This window comes from Lissotriton vulgaris, chromosome 1_1, assembly GCF_964263255.1.
Source record: "Lissotriton vulgaris chromosome 1_1, aLisVul1.2, whole genome shotgun sequence".
In the NCBI taxonomy this organism is placed as follows: domain Eukaryota; kingdom Metazoa; phylum Chordata; class Amphibia; order Caudata; family Salamandridae; genus Lissotriton; species Lissotriton vulgaris.
The window spans coordinates 370005881-370025364 of NC_141685.1; the positions used below are offsets into that span (position 1 = coordinate 370005881).

At 49.7% G+C, this 19484-nt stretch overlaps 1 protein-coding gene across 1 annotated transcript in view; it reads right to left on the minus strand.

Moving 5' to 3' along the window:
• Positions 1 to 19484, minus strand: part of TTC39A (tetratricopeptide repeat domain 39A) — a 668968-nt gene that overhangs the window by 634164 nt on the left and 15320 nt on the right. The window lies entirely within an intron of this gene.

Sequence of the window (19484 nt, forward strand, 5' to 3'; positions counted from 1 at the left end):
CTCTGCCTCGGAATCCCATCCTGTTCCCAGCGCGACACCTCCCTTCATCCCTTTCATGGTCCCAAGTCCTTTGATACAAACCCCCCTTTTCCTGTATGCCCGTTTGTCTCCCTTGTTCCCAGGCCGCCACCTGGCCCTGCGGATACTGTTTATCCCACCCCGTACAGTAGGAAACTTCCCCCTATCAAAGGACCCTCGAGTCGATCGAACACCCTTCACCCCATGAGATCCGATCAACTCCACACATTCCGTGAATCGGCGGAATGTCCAGCTGAGCGATAATCATCACCTGTTGTGACCGGGGTGGGGATTTCAACTGTAAACGTGTGGGAACGGGCTTGAAGCGGGGATTCCTAGGATACCTTTCCGTACATCAAAGTACTGACAAGTATATGTTTCATGTAATAAAGCAATAAACCTGCGTATAAGAGGCCAGGCCTCAGAGATGCGGTTAGAGCACCTCGTGACGATACTTGCTGTCCGAATTGATGTGTTCTCCTCCGGAGAGAATAAACCCTTGTTTCCTGCCTTTCGGTCTCCTGCGCCTGCTTCTTCATTGATTAATATTCTGTGGGTAATAGAGGCGACACCGCCGGGCAACACAAAAGGGTCTTTGGTCACTGGTTGTCTAGCCACCCTTTTACAATTGGCGTCCCAAGCGTGGGGCCCATCAGCGACTCGTAGATCCAGTGGGAGAGGTCCTGACGACAGAGTGAACGACTGCAACGATCGGGAGGTACCCTGTCCGATAGACCCTCGTCTGACAGCCGATCATCCGAACTTCACTGGTTCCGAACAGACCTCTCTCGAGTGATCTACGGTCCTGACTGGGAACCATCAGGAGTGCCGCGAGGATTACGAAGAAAAGAGGACGATCGGGCGCTGGATTCGGAAGACAAGAAACTGTCCATGCGGTCCGGGTAAGGTCGTGTAGACACGACGAATTAAGAAATTGTTTGATTGATTGTAAAAAAATACTAGTATTACTCTTTGTTAATTTATTTGGAGTTTCGCTGTCGGCAAATGGAGAAACAACCGGCTCTCCCTTTGCAAACAGTGAAGGATAGGTAACGCACCCGTCGTGCCTATCTTTCTCCCCCACTGATCAATTGCCCCTCCCCATTGATTAACTGTTACGGATTGTTTTCTGGAGATTCTCTGTCTGCAAACAGGAAAGAATAGGTTCCCTCTTTGCAGATAGTGAAAGGGTAGGTAACGCAGACCTTTGCGGGCCTACTTATTCTCCCCATTGACCATTTTATTGACCATTTTATTGACCAAACATTAACTGTCTGATATTGGCTCTTGAGGTATTCACTGTCTGCAAACAACGTAGAATAGAAATATTCTGTCTAGTCTTTGCACACAGTGATAAGATAGGTAGTGCTGACTATTGTCCCCATTGTGACCCGTCATGCCGGTCTTCTCCCCACTGATTGATAGCTGGTTCAGCCCGGACCGTTTATTAGAGGTGGACCATCTAGCTCTGCTGGAAGGCACCCCTAATAAAGAAATGTTCACAAAGTATGGATTAATTACCATAGCCTATAGTAAGCTATGGCACAAGTATACCAAAGCAAATCAAGAGAAACAGTGGCCACTGGTAGGATCCTTCGATCTTGACAAAATAGAGACGTTAGAAATAGCCCTTCGTAGTAGCAAGACAACGCCTATTATGCTCGACAGTCTCGGTATGTGGCGCAAAGAAGCAATGCAACAAAAGGAAAGAGATGAAGTCAGAGTAGGTAAAGAAACGCGACAGACGACCTTCCAAGCGTCTGATAGGCAAAAGGAAGGGGCAGCGACGACACAGTTCCAAAGATTAGGCACAAAAAGGGAACAGTGTAAAGGGACGTACCGACAGGACAAACCCGAGACACAACGACCCGAAAGTAACCCCCCGACACTACGCGCAGGGCGAACAGACTTAAGGCAAAACCAATGTGCTTTTTGTAAAAGACTCGGGCACTGGAAAGCCCAATGCCCGACTCTACGGAACATAGGTAAGAGCGGAGGGCCGACAGAAATAACAAGCCGGCAGAAAGGGAAAAGGCACGAGACAAAAACGAATCAGACTAACACGGACAGGATAGATAGGACTACGACGTTTGATTATGCCCGATGGCACAGATTTCGTCAGACCAATTTCAACGACATGTTGGAGTTCTGGGACTGATTACTCTCCCCCCACTCTGAAAAACAAAAGCAATTACAGGCCTGCATAGACAACCCCCCATGCAAGAAATCTGTGCTCGTGGATACCCCGCCCCCATTACCCAGGCATAAATACCTACCCCCACTGTAATGAGGTCTTCGTAGTAAAAGGATTCAAGGAAGCCAAGTCTCTGTTATATAATTTAAGATTTAATTACAATAAAGATAACACACGACCAATGATAAATAGAAAAAAAACTAGTAAAACATTCTTTAAAGTAAAACTGTACTAATAGGAACAATACAGAACATATTACGTCCACTCCGGAAGTTCCCAAAATGCAACAGGTCATCGGTCACGCCCATCCGGAAGGTGAAACACTCAGCACGTGTGGGGCGGGGTCCTGCCGACCGCCATAGACCAAAGAGGTCGCCGGCGAGAATATACAGGAGGCTCCACGGGCCCGGCACGTCCCATCCTCTTCTCCCATATGGTCTAGCGGTTGAGATTCCTGGTTTTCTCCGCTGCGGCCCGGGCCACGAGTAGGAAGGGGGCGGATGCTATGACCCCCTCCCTCGTATCTTCTGGTCCGGCCATCGCAAATTCCTCCGCTGAACTGGTGCAGGGTGGGCTGGGAGGAAGAGGCGACGCGGACGAGCCTCTTCCACCTCCACAGGTAGGAGGTTTCCCAGCCCCGGCCCGGCGCCGAAGTCCTCCAGCCGGGCAAACGGATATACCTGCGCAGCACAGAACATACAATGTCCGACGGACCTATTTGCGCAGCACAGAACATACAATGTCCGACGGACCTATTTCCGCAGCACAGAACATGCAATGTCCGACGGGCATACTTGCGCAGCACCGGACATGCAATGGTCCTCCAGAGTACTCGCCGAGTCAGGGGTGTAGGGTGGTCATCATGTGCACCCCTGATTCGAAGGAACGGCGTGGGATACACTGGGAAAGGGAGGCGGCGCGAATGAGCCTCCCTCACCTCCCCAGGTAGAAGCGCCACAGCTGCATCCTAGCGCCCCGAGCCAATGTCCTGCTCCAACGACACGGTGTTCCATTTTTTTTTTCCTCGCCCCAGAAAAGTCTCTTCCACTCTTGAAGACACGACGAAGGGCAGCTGCTGCAGGGTCTCAAAACGGCGTCTGGGCCCCCTGGAAAGCGGGTCTAGGCCGCTGGAGTAACTTTGTCCGGTATTGCAACTCGGGCGCATGCCCGCCTGGGCACGAGCCCCCACCTCCGACAACATCCCCACAGCTTTGAAGATTCTACCAGAGTCCCAGAAGCCCTCGGCATCCACAGGCTTCCGGTGGGGAACAACTGCCTTGATCACTAATGAAATGACCGCGACATAGCCACAAGATGGTGGTGCTCTTGTGTCAGCACCAGCTTCAGTTTGAATCATCCAAAAATATTGTGGGCTAACGGATTCGAGTAAGTTCCGGCTGAACCTCAACGTGACCCGGTAAGGAAGATTCTACCTCCCTCCCCTTTTGACTGACGGTCCACATTACCAGCCCCTCTGTTAGCACAGGTTTTTGAACTGCCGAAAGGGATTCTGGTGCAACCAACCCGACATCGCCCAAAATGGCGCCGGTATCAATAGGAACTTACAAACACCTCGTGGTGTTCCTTGGCTAACAAGACTTGATGTTCTGAGATATGTATGTGAACCTTTGTACACTTGACGAAAAAGGGAGGAGGGTTCACTTGGCGAACATTTGAAAGGAACCCGTTAAAATGTTGATTTCAATGTACGATTTATTATGATATTTATTGTAGCCGATACATAACGTAGCTTATGACACACGCCCACGGTATACATCTAGGAAATGTGATTACAATTAGTCTGACTGTGTTTCAATTTATGAAATAAATACCCTCTGATCCCTCAATTATTGATAGACGTTTTTAGTTCCTTGCAAATAACTAAGTAGACGTTTTTTCAATGTTTTTAAAATGCTGCAAAATAGCCCCCTACTGTATGTGCTTCAGCCATCGCCGTGTCCGGCCAAATACGATTGCACTCACATATTTACTTACTGAACGATTATGCAAATAAAGGTTTTCCAAGCTATGAACAGGTATCGCATACTTTTGTGAATGTGGGAATTGGCGGGAGGGCTATTTTGTGCGCAACCGTTTTGCTCTCTTTTTAAGGTTATTAGAAAATGGCTGTTCGGCCCCGGATTGATGATCGAATCTAAGGTATGATACGCTGCCTCCAAATATGCGACTAAGCTCAGGAACTAACGCATGAAGAAGGACCTCGACTTCTGAGAATGGGTAAAAGCGAAGCGGTATGAATGTTAGAATGTTATAAAGGTATGATGCTCGAAGGTACTAAGGGACAGGGTTGGCCGAAGAACTGATATGCCTTAGAACATCACAGCGTTGGGAGTGATTTAAGGATCCCGATAGCTGGATACATCTACAAACCAGATACCTCGCGCTAGGCGCCTCTGATTTCTTTTTAGCGTTTTCCCTACACACGATCTATAATGCCACCCTCGGACACCCCCTCCCCCACGAACAACCTATCACACTGCCCGCCCCCCTTGACTTCGGAAACCATGGCCTTGGGGATTATATCCCGAGGAGATAAGACGAGTATGTGGTAAGTAAAGAACTTTCGTACCCCTACCTTTGATATGCTCGAATGTTGTTCCCCCTCCCTTTCTTCCTTTTTCTCCCTCTACAGGTTACATTGGAATCACGACTAGGGTATAGTAAAGATCTGGAGCCACGCCATGTCCGATACACGAAGCGGACCTACGCTGCAAGATGGCACCTAAGAACACCCAACTCAATGCATGTCCTTATGTACCCGGCCTAATGCTCTACCGTCCCAAACTGCATGCTTTCTACATTCTAACACAGACCCGAAATGTCTCATGTTGGGTAATGCACTGAATAGCCTAAATAGTACACGGCCACTCTCCGTGTCACACGTGTACTATTTAGCCTATTATTGATCTCTCTCTCTCTCTCTCTCTCTCTCTCCTCCACACTTTCACTCTTCCTAGCGACTGGCACCTAATTGGCGAACCACTACCCCTGGTGCACCACCTGATTGGCTCCAAATACCACAAGTATTTGCACAAATTTGTCTTAAAAAATATACATTACATCGATACCACGTTACTACCTCTCCTTTTCTGCTACATACTGATGAAACCTAGATTGGCCGATAAGAAAGGGACAGGTAAGACGACTAAGGTTCCCTAATCTGACCCATTTTGAGGGAACTGCTTGTCAGTGGCATCCATGATAAAAATGTTTCTGGTAAACGCGACCTTCCCCGTCCCGAAGTTATCTCAATACCCAAACAGAAAAAGTGATCGAGACATCCCCGTTTTCCCAGAATGCCCCCCAGTTTTGTATCAGCTGCCCTGGACGAAAGTTTGAAAAATGTCCCTTGCCCCAGTTCGTTATATTCCTAGTTGTTTTCCGTTAGACCTCGCTCACCCCAAGGATGAGTTGAATAGTCATCGCAAGCCCCGAGTTTTTTTTTAAATAAAGTAGCCAGGTTGTAAGAAACTATGTAGAATTTAGAATAATGTTTGTGAAGTTAGAATTAAGTCAAAAAAATGAAAGAACTTGTTGCAAGAAAACCCTGCTGTAAGTAAACTGTTTAGTCGAAAGATAGGATGCATTGATATAATGAAAAATCGTTTAGCCTATGTTCATTCCTCAGAAAGATACCTATCAGACCATGGTGAATAGCACGTTGCACTTTTTCGTAAAATACAAAGCCCTGAAGGACGGCATAAGCTCCATAGGACTCGTACTAGGAAAGTGGGTCTCTGCCAGAAGAATTGACGTGACTGTGATAAAATGCAATAAATAAGTATCAGACTTCGTTCCACGACAATGAATGTAGTACCAACAGAACGCCAAAGACATAGTCACGAAGGAAAGCTGTAGGGAACCCAGCAAACCTATCACCGATTATTTATACGTTGGCTGCAATACCTCAATGTAACGGATGCTTACCCAGTTGCTTAGTGTTGGGAGAGAAATAGATTTATGTGATTACCTTCCTCTGCAAAATCTCTAAAGACTGTCTTCTCAAACTCATTTAAGGGTACCACTCTCGGAGGAGAAAGAGACCGGATGTGGGAGCACGCGGCCTGACTGCAGATCGTGGAACATCAGCGACACTGGCCAAGGCGAGACCGCAACAGTAAGGAGTCGCAGAACGAGGCACTGTTTCTGACAGACTGAAAGGAAAGGACTGACCTGAGGCCCCTGCTTTATGATCGACATGTGCCGAAAAGTACCCGCTCTCTGAACCTGGTTATGGACCCGCCTGTCTAAATTTTCCGTCCCCCTGGTCTGTTCCCGATCTGGCCCTGCTCCATCCCCTCCTCCTCCGACCTACCAGAAGGACTACTTGCACACCCCCCTCCCTCCACCTGAACTTTCAACATCCTCTAAATCCTACTGTGCCATCTAGAGAAGGGTATTTCCTGCGCCAAAAGGGAGGGAGCTCCGACTAAGTAGACTACGAACTGTGTTAAATCTCAGAACGATGACCTAAACACCACCGAGGGTCACCCCAAAGAGAAGCTAAACGAAGTCTGTGGTTCTGCCCGCTACCGAGCACCTTGAAGATGATGGAAGCAACAGGAAATACCCACTACAGAGACCCAAGGACAGACAGACTCCACAGCTCAAAGACAATTGCACTCTTCATCACAATCCTTTTTCTGTCTCCTCCTAATGACCATGCTCTGGGTTATGGAAGAAAATGCACCTGCTCCAAAACCGTAATGTACTTCTCCCACGAGGTCTGGCGAAACAAAACAAAGACACACTCTTGCCCGCAGACCTCCAACGGCCCAACCCACATGGACATTCCTACCAAAGAACGAATTGTAATGCAGGTGCTCAACAGTGCCAACAGAAGATGACAAAGAATGCTGAGAACTCACTAATGATGGTCCACGACCACAAGACACTGGAAACCCCGATTATTGTTTTTACTACGTCTCATTTCTCTCCCAACCGCCATTGAATTGACTATGCTCCAACCGAGTACAAAAAGAACTTACTTTCGTGGTAACCTATCAGCTCCTATTCCGAATGACTATAAGCATCTAAGATCTGTACCCAACGCTCTCACTACATAATTTTTGTCTGATATTGCATTACTATGACTTTCCTGCAACGAGCTTAACGATGAGCCCGCCCACTAAGATGAAAAGATTTTAAAAATGTGATGTTTATGTACAGTTCCTTCACCTGGGTTATCACTTCCTTACTTTTGACCACCACAGTAGACATAGATAGGAAATAGGCCAGCAAGATGTCTTAGAAATGTTAAAGGGAGGACTGTGGAAAATTAATACGGTTTGGTGAACATTATCTGCGCCATCTTGCCCTTTTCTCCGATGCCACACTTTTTATCGTACACCCCCGCCATTTCAGCTGCCTTGATCAGAACCATCCTCTGCACACCCCTGACCCCCAGCACGGCTCTTCACCCTCACAAACACCCTCACGCACTGATCACTCCCGCTCCCACATGCCTTGCGCGTAAGCGGCAGCCATTTTAAGCACCATGGCCTCCCTGCCCTCGCTGATAGCCAGCGCGTCTCTCTCTCTCCTAACCTCGCAGGCATCCCCCGCACGGTGACAACCCCCTCCCGCTCTCACATGCTTTGGGTCATAAACCCCTCTTCAGCGCAGCTCTGCCTCGGAATCCCATCCTGTTCCCAGCGCGACACCTCCCTTCATCCCTTTCATGGTCCCAAGTCCTTTGATACAAACCCCCCTTTTCCTGTATGCCCATTTGTCTCCCTTGTTCCCAGGCCGCCACCTGGCCCTGTGGATACTGTTTATCCCACCCCCGTACAGTAGGAAACTTCCCCCTATCAAAGGACCCTCGAGTCGATCGAACACCCTTCACCCCATGAGATCCGATCAACTCCACACATTCCGTGAATCGGCGGAATGTCCAGCTGCGCGATAATCATCACCTGTTGTGACCGGGGTGGGGATTTCAACTGTAAACGTGTGGGAACGGGCTTGAAGCGGGGATTCCTAGGATACCTTTCCGTACATCAAAGTACTGACAAGTATATGTTTCATGTAATAAAGCAATAAACCTGCGTATAAGAGGCCAGGCCTCAGAGATGCGGTTAGAGCACCTCGTGACGATACTTGCTGTCCGAATTGATGTGTTCTCCTCCGGAGAGAATAAACCCTTGTTTCCTGCCTTTCAGTCTCCAGCGCCTGCTTCTTCATTGATTAATATTCTGTGGGTAATAGAGGCGACACCGCCGGGCAACACAAAAGGGTCTTTGGTCACTGGTTGTCTAGCCACCCTTTTACACTCCCTGCCCAGGGCCACCAAGAGCCTAGAGCCGCCCCGCCGCAAAGATGAACACTGCCTGTAGTCTAGAACAGGGCCTGGCGTGGGGACCGTCAGTGAGAGGAGGTGGTGTCTGTAGGTGATCTCAGACCAGTGTGGGACCGAAGGCAAGGCACCAGAGTCTCTAGTAGTAGCTCTAGCCCCCGAACAGCCCCTGAGAGTTTGTTGCAGAGAAGCGGGAGCATTCAAAGACATAGTGAGCGGCTGGTGCTCGAACCAAAGAAGTAAGAGAAGCAAGGAGAGGGCACAAATACACTTTCCGAGACTTTGTTGAAGTCTGGTGTTTCACCCTGTACCCCCTGCGCCACCTACAAAGTAAAGACTCACTGGGCAATGGAAGGAAGTGCTGCGGCATGGTGGAAAGTTTTCTTGCAGTGTGGTCATTGACGGCTTTCCGCATTGGTGCCTTGCCCAAGAGGTAGGGGAGAGCGTGGTCGGTGGAACTCGGGGAATGAGTCCTGTGCGAGCCATCAAGGTGTCGAGTTGTGCCCAGGGGCCCAGCCAGTATGTTATAAGGACCGCACGCAGCCCCTGCAGAAAAGGTGACTGCCGCTAAAAATAAGAAAAAAAAAAAAAAGGAGCAGACACTCACCAGGAGCGCTACCAGCAGCCCAGGGAGTCTTGAGGAGGTGAAGTCTTTCTGCTGCACCAGCGCGGTGCGAGGCACCGTGCAGCTACAAGAGGAGAGTGGAGACTAGGCCTGGGTTGTAAATTCCATTCCGCTCGCAGAATTTGGGTAATTTCGCGTTACACAGAGCACTCGGAAGTGCCAAAAATTCTGCGATTTGCGGCTTTGCAGAATTTTTGGCTTGTTCACGCTTTCAAAATGCGCGTTTGTGAGATATTTCCCCCGAGCACGCAAACGGCGTTCACGAACAGGAAAAAAGCATCACAAACAGGCAGGAACAGTAATTCTGCGTGTTTGCGAAACTTTTGCGTACTCGCAGAGATTTTTTACTGTTTTGCGGAGCTTTGCGTAGCGCGACTAAGCAAATTCCGCCCACCCCAAGTTGAGACAGCGCAAGGCTTCGGAATCAGGAAACCAGTCTGGGCTCCTGATTGAAATAAGGAGGCACTGCCATCTAGTGGCCATCTAGCGCCACTGCACCAGCATAAAGGAAAGAAGTGGCAACAGTGGGACTAGGTGGTAGCAGGATGTGAATGGGCAGCCCTAACTGCAGTGTTTTCCCCTCTTCATAGGCAACTCTCACAGGGCACAGTGGAAAAGGAAACGCACAGCAGCACAAGGACAGTTACTGCATCTCAACGTGGTTGGGGTAAAAGTGTACCTGCCTAAACTGAACTAGCAGACCCCCAAGACTGTCATGTGAGGGGTGCATAAAAGTCTACATACTCAGTGAGTAAGCGCTAAAGGAACTTTATGCCTAAGGCTGCCAGGGGCTGTGAAGGAGATTTGCAGTGATGCCCAGTGGCCAATAGTGGTCACTGCAGCAGCAAGGACGTGGGAAGATTCACCACCAGGACACAAGGCAGCAAGTCCCTGAAGCACTGAGGAAAGTGCAAGGCATGCGCGCCCAGTGGCTAAAGGACACCACGGCAAAGAGGAAGGAGTATGCAAGTTGCCCAACGTAGGAGTGCCATCCTTTGAAGAAAGGAGAGCGCCAGGAGGTAAGTGCGCAGAGGATCATACCGGAGGCAATGACTGTAAGGGCAGAAGGCCGTCAGGGAGAAGGAGACCCACAAGAGCGAGAATAGAGGTCGGCCAAGAGGACCGGCCAGAGGTCGGCCAAGAGGACCGGCCAGAGGTCGGCCAAGAGGACCGGCCAGAGGTCGGCCAAGAGGACCGGCCAGAGGTCGGCCAAGAGGACCGGCCAAGAGGACCGGCCAAGAGGACCGGCCAAGAGGACCGGCCAAGAGGACCGGCCAAGAGGACCGGCCAAGAGGACCGGCCAAGAGGACCTGCCAGAGGTCAGCCAGGATGACCTGCCAGAGGTCGGCCAGGATGACCTGCCAGAGGTCGGAGAGGATGACCTGCCAGAGGTCGGAGAAGATGACCTGCCAGAGGTCGGAGAAGATGACCTGCCAGAGGGTCACAGAGAAGATGACCTGCCAGAGGGTCACAGAGAAGATGACCTGCCAGAGGGTCACAGAGAAGAGGACCTGCCAGAGGGTCACAGAGAAGAGGACCTGCCAGAGGGTCACAGAGAAGGTGACCTGCCAGAGGGTCACAGAGAAGAGGACCTGCCAGAGGGTCACAGAGAAGATGACCTGCCAGAGGGTCACAGAGAAGATGACCTGCCAGAGGGTCACAGAGAAGATGACCTGCCAGAGGGTCACAGAGAAGATGACCTGGCAAAAGGTACAGAGAAGAGGACCTGGCAGAAGGTCACAGAGAAGAGGACCTGGCAGAAGGTCACAGAGAAGAGGACCCGGCAGAAGGTCACAGAGAAGATGGCCTGTCAGAAGGTCACATAGACGATGGCCGAGAGGTCTGACAAGAGTGACCAGAAGTCAAGATAGAAAAGTATGAGAAGTAGTGAAAGTCAGAAGATTGCGATGACAGGTCTGGTCACTGAAAGAAGAGTATGCGTTGTCCTAGGGGTAGGACAGGGCCAGGGAGACCAATGTGAAGTGCACATCAAGCAGAAAGGCCTGGTCAGAGAAGAAGTGCAAGACCTGACGGGAGACCACGTCACAAAGTGAAAGAACCAGAAGGAGGAAATTGTGTGGCATGACTCCACTGTGAAGAAATTTCAAGAAGAAGAGAGGAGTGTGTGATCTGACAATTCGCACACCAGAAGGTAAAGGTGACGAGTGCAAGAACATCTGGCATGAAGCACTGTACCTGGAGAACATAAGTGGCACCTGGAAAACCTAGCTATCCATAAGTCTTCATAACGCTAAGCAGACCTGGTGACGGCAGAGGAGAGCCAGTTGGACCATTTGTGACACCCACCTTTGGGGTCGAATGGGAGACTGAATGGCAAGAGTGCTCGGATGTCCTGAAGAAGAGGATCTGAACACCCACACCAGACCATGGAGATCCAAGGGGCAAAGCCTCAGGTACGCCGGGGAGAGAGGGTCCCCCCACGAGAGAGAGGAGTCTACAGCCGCTCTTCAGCAGGACCCAGGAAGACGAAGATCTGGATTTAAGTGGCAGGTGGAATCCTATTCGGAAACAACTACTCTTCAGGTGGAGCTAAGAACTTGAAGGTGGGACTCATTGCGCTTCCTCCACGTACTTAGAGGGTGGCATTGGACTGACACGGCAAAGTACACCCAGTCCAGTGCCTGATAAAGAGGGCCTCCCGGACATCCTGTGAGAGGGGAACACCCGCAAGAGGGGCATCCTAGTGAGAGGGATGTTTGCAATTACTCCGCCATTCTGTAGAGAAGCAATGCTGTATTTGTGAGGATGCCACAACAACCAGGACAGATGGGTGATTCACCTTCACTCCACTTGCACCGTCACAGAGAATAGTACAGAAAGAGAGACTTTGGTGTCTACTTCCACATCTTTGAGCACAAGTAGGACCGGACCCGCAGGGCAAAGCTGAACTGTACCAAGCAGAACTGGTGATCCTAGCTGCAGTCGTACCATCGTTTTGTTTCTGCAAGCAGCTGAACAGACTCAGTGAAAGTTTATATTTATTGTTTTATTCTCTCCCACCAGTTGGACCTTGTTATTCCATTTTTGAATAAAGTTTTGGAGGGATGTAGTGACCTGCTGGTCACTGTTCTAGTTGTTATCCCGAGGGCTGGCTTACACACCCCACTTTGGATCCTACAAGGTCAGCACATGCCTCACCACGTTTAGCGAACAGTTGATGGTTTCTCTAGTTTGGATGGGAGCTAGTTCAAATGTACCTGCCTTGGGTGGTGGGAGTTGGGGGGTTCAAGGGGTAGATGGGGTTCTTATCGGGGTCAGGCATGCCGCACGGGGGCGGGGGTCAGAATGGGAAGACACTGAAGAAAGTGCTATGGGATCCACCGTAGGTATTGAATGTATGACCTGGAATGTCAGGGGAATGCATACTATGTCGCGTCGCCATAAGATACATGCTTACCTTGTGCGGAACGGGGCGCAGATTGCACTACTCCCGGAGAAGCACCTCACGAAACAAGAGGGGAGGCTCTACAGTACAGATGGCAGGTGGTCTGCACAGCTTATTCGGCCTTTGCCAAGGGCACTTTAATTTGGGTTCGTGCGGGGGTCCCATTCCAGAGTGCTAGACAACTGATTGACCCAGACGGGAGGTACATGATGGTTGCGGGGCGCCTTGACGGCAGGGACATTGTGTTGGGCAGCCTATAAGCAGCCTAACATAGATCAGGCTGCATTTTTTGCGTGTCTCGGGGAAACCGGCGACCCTGCTAACAGGGTCGGTATTACTGGGGGGGATTTCAATTGTACTGCGGATGCTGACCTGGACCGCTCACATCCCCCTCTAGCAGATGCCCCAGCGACCCGGCTAGTAGTGGTGAGACGAGCATGGCAGCACCAGTGGGGACTGACGGACACTTGGAGGGCATCACACCCAGGGGATAGGGACTACTCCTATTTCTCTTCTTAGCATGGCTTACATGTTCGCCTTGATTCCATACTTTGTTCGCCTGACGTCCACAGAGGGATCGCCCACAGTGAATACTTAGCTAGAACAATATCAGACCACAACCCACTGTTGATATCACTGAATTGGTTGCTGGGTCGCCCCACTATTCCAACTTGGCGGCTGCGGCTGGAAACATTGGAGGATCCAGTTTTCCAGAACACAATAGGCGCAGCGATCGAGGACTATTTTGTGGTCAACGATGGGTCAGCGACGAGCCCACTAACAGAATGGGATGTGTTAAAGGCGGTGATCAGAGGACGCTGCATTGGGGAAGTGGTGGGAGTGCAGAGGGTACTGTTACGGGAGGTCCAAGGGGCAGAGCATAACCGTAGGGATGTGGAGAAAGACCGGAACAACCTGACAAGCAGGAGGATCTCATTGAAGCTCACGAGGCTCTAGCGGTACACATAGAACAATTGAGATTCTTTGACTATAAGGCTAATACTGTCTCGGGCACATGCCAACTGAGACAAGTCTGGAGCACTACTGGCATGGCTGGCCAACCCAGCAATGAGGGGGGGGGGCGTCGATAATGGAGTTGAGGGACCCCGGTGGTGACGCAGTATATACTCAGTGTGCTATTAATGAGCAGTTCCTGCGGTACTACGCGGGGCCATACCAGAGTAAACTTGCCCCAGGACTCCCAGGTGACTGGGATTTCCTGATTGCTCTGGAACTCCCCAGGGTTGAGGAGGAAGAGGCGGAGGAACTAGGCAGGGATATAGAGGTGGGAGAGGTTCATAGCACCATCAAGCACATGGCTAGGAACAAGGCGCCGGGGACCGATGGGCTTCCTGTGGAATTCTACTCTGCATACATCGATGCACTGGCCCCGTACTTGGTAGCCCTGTACAATAGAGCGAGACAGAAAGGCGTCTCCCGGCCTCTACATGAGAGGCAATAATTGTCCCCCTTCTGAAGCCGGGTAAACCGGCCTGGGATCGGACTTCTTACAGGCCACTGGCCATGCTCAACTTGGATTACAAGATACTGAGCCGTGTGTTGGCTAGTAGATTGCTGACCTATATGCCGACCTTAAAACATGTAGAACAGGCCGGATTTATCCAGTCTCGGAACACAGCAATGAATGTTCGGAAACTCCTATGCATTTTAGGGGCAGATACTTATTGCAAGGAAGAGGCCTGTATTTTCACGGTCGACATAGAAAAGGCTTTTGACAGCCTGGAAGGGCTGTATCTTTTTAATGCCTTGAGGGCGTTCAGTTTGGGGGACCGATTTGTGGAGTGGACGGCCATATTGTGCAATAATTTCACCGCCAGGGTCACTGACATCTGCTAACTGTTCAGTGGGAAGGGGCATGAGACAGGGTGCCCGCTGCCCCCCTGTTATTTACCTTGGCAATGGAACAAATGGCTGTCCATGCCAGGACGTGTAGACATTATCAGGGGCTGCTAGTAGACCACCCTGTTGCAACATATAGTGCTTTATGCAGATCTGCTTTTGTTCTTAGCCAAATCGGGTGAAGCGCTTCGGGCACTAAAGATTTGTTAAACACGCTGGGGAGGATTGCGGGGCTCCGGGTCAATTGGATCAAGTCGTGTCTGTTCCCTGCCAGTCCTGGAAGAGCTGAAATGCATACTGTGGAGGGGCTTTCATGGGAGTTCAATTGCTTGCCATACCTGGGAACTCTGATCTATCATGACCCCGCGGATCTCCTGGAGGGTAATTTAGGGAGCGCGGTGCGCAGCGTTAAGAGCTGCTTTGAATTCTGGGGGGCACACCCGCTGTCTGTGGCAGGTAGGGTCGCACTTGTGAAGATGGTCACCTAACCCAGGCTTCTTTATCTCTTTGGGAAGCGCCCCATCTGGATCCCGAGTAAGATCTTTGGCCAACTCACCTCCTAGCTCACTGGGTTTCTATGGGGCAGCAGGAGGCACAGAGTAGCTTTTGTCACTATGTAGCGGCCCAAGGCAGAAGGGGTTTTTGCTCTGCTGGACCTGGAGGCCTACTATCACGCAGCGCAGTGGTTCACAAAATGGGCGGCACGACAAATCTGGGTTACATAGGATTTGGGTGGGCAGGACCCCAGTCTGACCCAGCTCTCTCGGGTGCTGCTGCGGATGCCAGTGAGTGATAGAACGATTTCCCCTGACTTACGAACTGTGAGACAATGTTGGAATCTCCTGGCTCGGAGGGATCTGGTACGGATCCCGTACGCACCAGAGATTCCGCTGCAGATATGTGAGGCACTACCTCATGGAGGTGACTGGAGCATACTGCGCCAATGGGAAGATGCAGGGGTCATCACTATAGGAGACTTGTTTAAAGAGGGTAACCTCCTCCCCTTCGGTTACCTGTCGGAGCACCACGATTTCCAACGAGGGGACTTTCTCTTCCATGCAGCACTGACGGCAGCCATTACAAAGCACTGGTGGGAGGGGTTGGTGGAACCTAAGACGTTCCCGGCCTGTCAGTAGGTGGTGATGGCAGCGGGGACTATCAAGGCAGTTACATGTCTCTATAGGCGGATCATACATGACTTGCGACAGCCATTGGTAGACTTGCACTGTAAATGGGAAGCAGACTTGGGGGAAGCCATGGGGAGAGATACTAGAACGGGTCTGGAAGGGCACCAGGAACGCGCACTTTCAGTTAATTCACTTCTATGTACTACACGGGCCTACCTTATACCTGGGAAAATCAACGAGTACTTTGGGGTATCGTCTACCTGTCCAAGATGTAACCTGGAGGGGGCAGGGCTCTTACATTTGTTTTGGGAGTGACCATGCGTGGGAGAATACTGGAGAGGGGTGACGACTGGACTGGCCACAGTGACTGAGAGAGAATTAGCATTGACGCCTGGTTGTTGTATGTTGCATTGGTTCCCACAGACTGCTAAGACAAAAGTTACTAGTAAATTTATCGACTTGGGGTTAGTATTGGCTAAGAGGGTGCTTACTACCCATTGGAAGTCAAAGAATACTCCCAACCTTCTGAGATGGAATAGGGAATTAGCGAAATGGGTGGAGAGTTAAAGCACCTGCAGGCTACGAATGGCTACGCACACAGGGAATGAAAGGTCAATGGAAATGACACATGCCTGGTTGGCATTGGTGGACCTGGTGGAGCTCCACGTGATTCACAGCATCACTGCTTCCAACAAACATTAGCGATTAGCATACTCGCATCGCCATACCGAACAAAGCAGAGTGATAGATTAAAGCATTCATAGCACGCAAACCTCCACCACGCCCAGAAACGAGCCTACTTGCATCGTCATAACTAACGAACTTCGGGGATTGGTGAAAGTAATCCTAACACGCCCATCAGCACTCACGACCACGCCCACGCCGGAAACGAGCTGCTTCCCGTGGCTTGGATTTAATCTCCTTCATCGGCCCCGCAGTCTATCGTCGGGGTCCAGTACGAGGGAGTCGCAGGTTCCAAGAGGGTGCCTGGCGTCGAGGGCGTGAGTGGGCTGACAATTCCAGCGGCGCTGTTGAGATAAGTAACCCTTGGGCAAATACCTGATAATTTGTTTCTTTCCTGCATTTAGGGTGTGCCAATTACGCCTCCACCCCCCTCCCGTCACCCATGGTGCAGATCGCAATCATTTTACAAGTGAGACAATTTTAAATTAACTGAAATTTACGATCGGATCCGTGACCTTTGGTCCATTGATCTGAAACCGGAGCAGTCGCTCCCCTGATTTTAACCTTTCTAGCTACTTGGCTCGATCTAGTTTCACTAGTAGCTCACAACACCCCCTAATTCTAGTAGTAGTTTCCAGAGGGTACAGAGGCCATAATGTATAGTTGCCATCCACTGTCCTACCACACTTTTGGAGCACCACATTTATATGTTTGTGAACAAGACCAGCGACTTAACTTTTTGTTTTGTCCTTTATGTATGTCTGTGTCTTTTTTTTTTTCGAGGTGCAGTAACCTGTTTTTGGTAAGCCTCCTAAACCAGGAGTAACAGAGACTGGGCATTTGCTCTCTCTTTGCACTTTCACACCCTTTTTTTCACTTTCACGCCCCTAGGTAAAGGTGAGCCTTAGAGTGCTCATACCGCCAGGGTTTAGCACAATTAAAAGTCCTGATGAATGCCTGGTAAACTAACACCGTTTCAGAGGCAGAAACATGTTGACTGATCTGATTAGTAAATGGAATTAACCATAAAATCAATCTTGGATTTAATTCCTGACACAAACTAATTTTTAACTGTGTCCTAGTGATCTATAAATAAAGTTTTTTGATACACTTGAGACACTTTTATCTTTATCCTCACTGAAAGCCTTTACACAATTAACCTGCTCCGCAGTAATTCTGGCGTCGCAGCACACTAAAGAGGCACTCGGCCTCTTTAGTGGGGCCCAATGATGAAGCATGTCACCGACCAGGTCAATGAGTGAGGGCTTTTTAAACTAACCTAAGTCAGGTCAGTTTCAACTAATTGCTCCTTTTTGTGGTTTACTCTTATTCCACTGACCCTCTTCTTTTGTTTGAGTACCTTGACCAGGGATTAAGAGTGCATCTGAAATCTCCCTCTCTCTCTCTTTTTGTTGTTACGGACCTGGTGGAGCACCCGCTTGAGGATGCAGAAGACGCGGTGGGGGAAGAGGGGCGTAGCACTGGGTGACTAAGTCCAGCGATTCCCTGTATACTTGGACATAGTATGGGGCCTGGAGGGCGCAGCTGCGGGCTACCTTTCACTCTCTCCATGATATTGACCCCTGAGGTCTGGGATGTGAGGGACATGGAACATGGTGGATGCACTAAGTGGCCACAAACTGATATTTTCTTCAGGGAGCAGCATGCCTGAGGGGGTTTGAGGGTGGTGGTCGTTTCCTGGGGAGTTTGGGAAGAGGGGAAGGGGGGAAACGGGGCGGTGGGTGGTGTAATAATGTGTCTTTAGAATTCAATTTCATTTGTATTGAATCCTCTTTACAGGTGGCATTCGCACGAGGAATGCCACTGGGATGTTCATTATGGGAGGCGCTCTGGGACAATCATACGCAACTAGACCCAGGGAGTTAAGGCGGTCCAGCGAGCAGACATACCTGTTGCCTAGCCGATGGGAGGTTCGACGCTGAGAAGGGATGGAGGACATTACCAAATGAATGGGAGGGGGACACCTGTACTGGACTTTAATTGCTAGATCATTTGTTATACCCTTTTGGCTGTTCTTCCTATGATATCACATTGAAAAATCAATAAAACTGTTAAAAAAAAATCATACATATAACTTAGGTGAAATCAAAAGTTTTTGGCTGAGGCCAGATCTAAAAATGGTGGCAAAACAGTTGCCCTAAAAATGCCATTTGTAAAGCGCACAGCTACCTCCAACAGAGGTGTCCCGGCGCTGTCCGTATACCGCTTAGGAACCCTTCCTGGTTTTTCCCTGTGGAATGTCCACTCCTGAGCACCCCCAAGGTGAAGCCAGACATCCCAGCGATGTTGGGGCCGTTGTGGAGATTAAGCAAGCTATTGCCCAGAGTTGCAGAGTGGGACCCATGATTAGAATAGGCACAGAGGCGAGAATTATCAGGTCCGAGGAAATTGAGCCCAAGACCCGCCGAGGCGGGTATTGTACCCTGGTCCCGGACCAGACCTCTGCATCAGGGTCTGCCGCTCTAACCATTTGAGCCACACTTCTACATATATTCTACATATATTACAGGCAGTTAACATATGGGATTAGGGATATACCCAGCATGCAATCCAATAAAGAAAGATTCTTCATGTTGCCCCTTCCAAGTGGATCGCCAGTCAGGTATTAGGACTAAGAATCATCAAATACACAGCCTAAACTTGGCATTAGTTATCCCTCAAAGATCAGAATAAGCTACATTGTGGAAATGCCCTAATTCACATCAGCTGGCCAGTTTCTCAAAATCCAAGCATTTCACCTTGCAATACATCCTTTTAATCCTGGATAATTCAGATCAATGCCTGCAAACATACTTATATTAGTCAATAAAAATCTGTCTTTTTTATTAAAATGCACATTTTTTATTTTTATCAAATTCATATTTGGTCAACAAATAACAGCTGATCCTTTCACTAAGCCTGCACATGTGGTACCATGACTGGCTCTAAAGCTCATGACCGTTTATCAGTATTGTCAAATGGCAGGATATCCCATCATATGGCGATTTACCCCGCCAGGGGTGTCCACAATTATGTCAAGGAATATTGCAATCTGTCGAGGAAGGGCTACTCTTATTCCAGGCTAGCCAGAGGTCTCCCGAAATGCTTATGATATATATGTAAAGGATGGGGCCACTTAAAAGCCAGACATAGCCAACATTTTGCCATAAATGCCCCCCATATCAAGGATGGCACTTATTGTCATGGAAACCAGTATGCTGCCATGACTGTCCACAATATGTCGGAGGATGTGC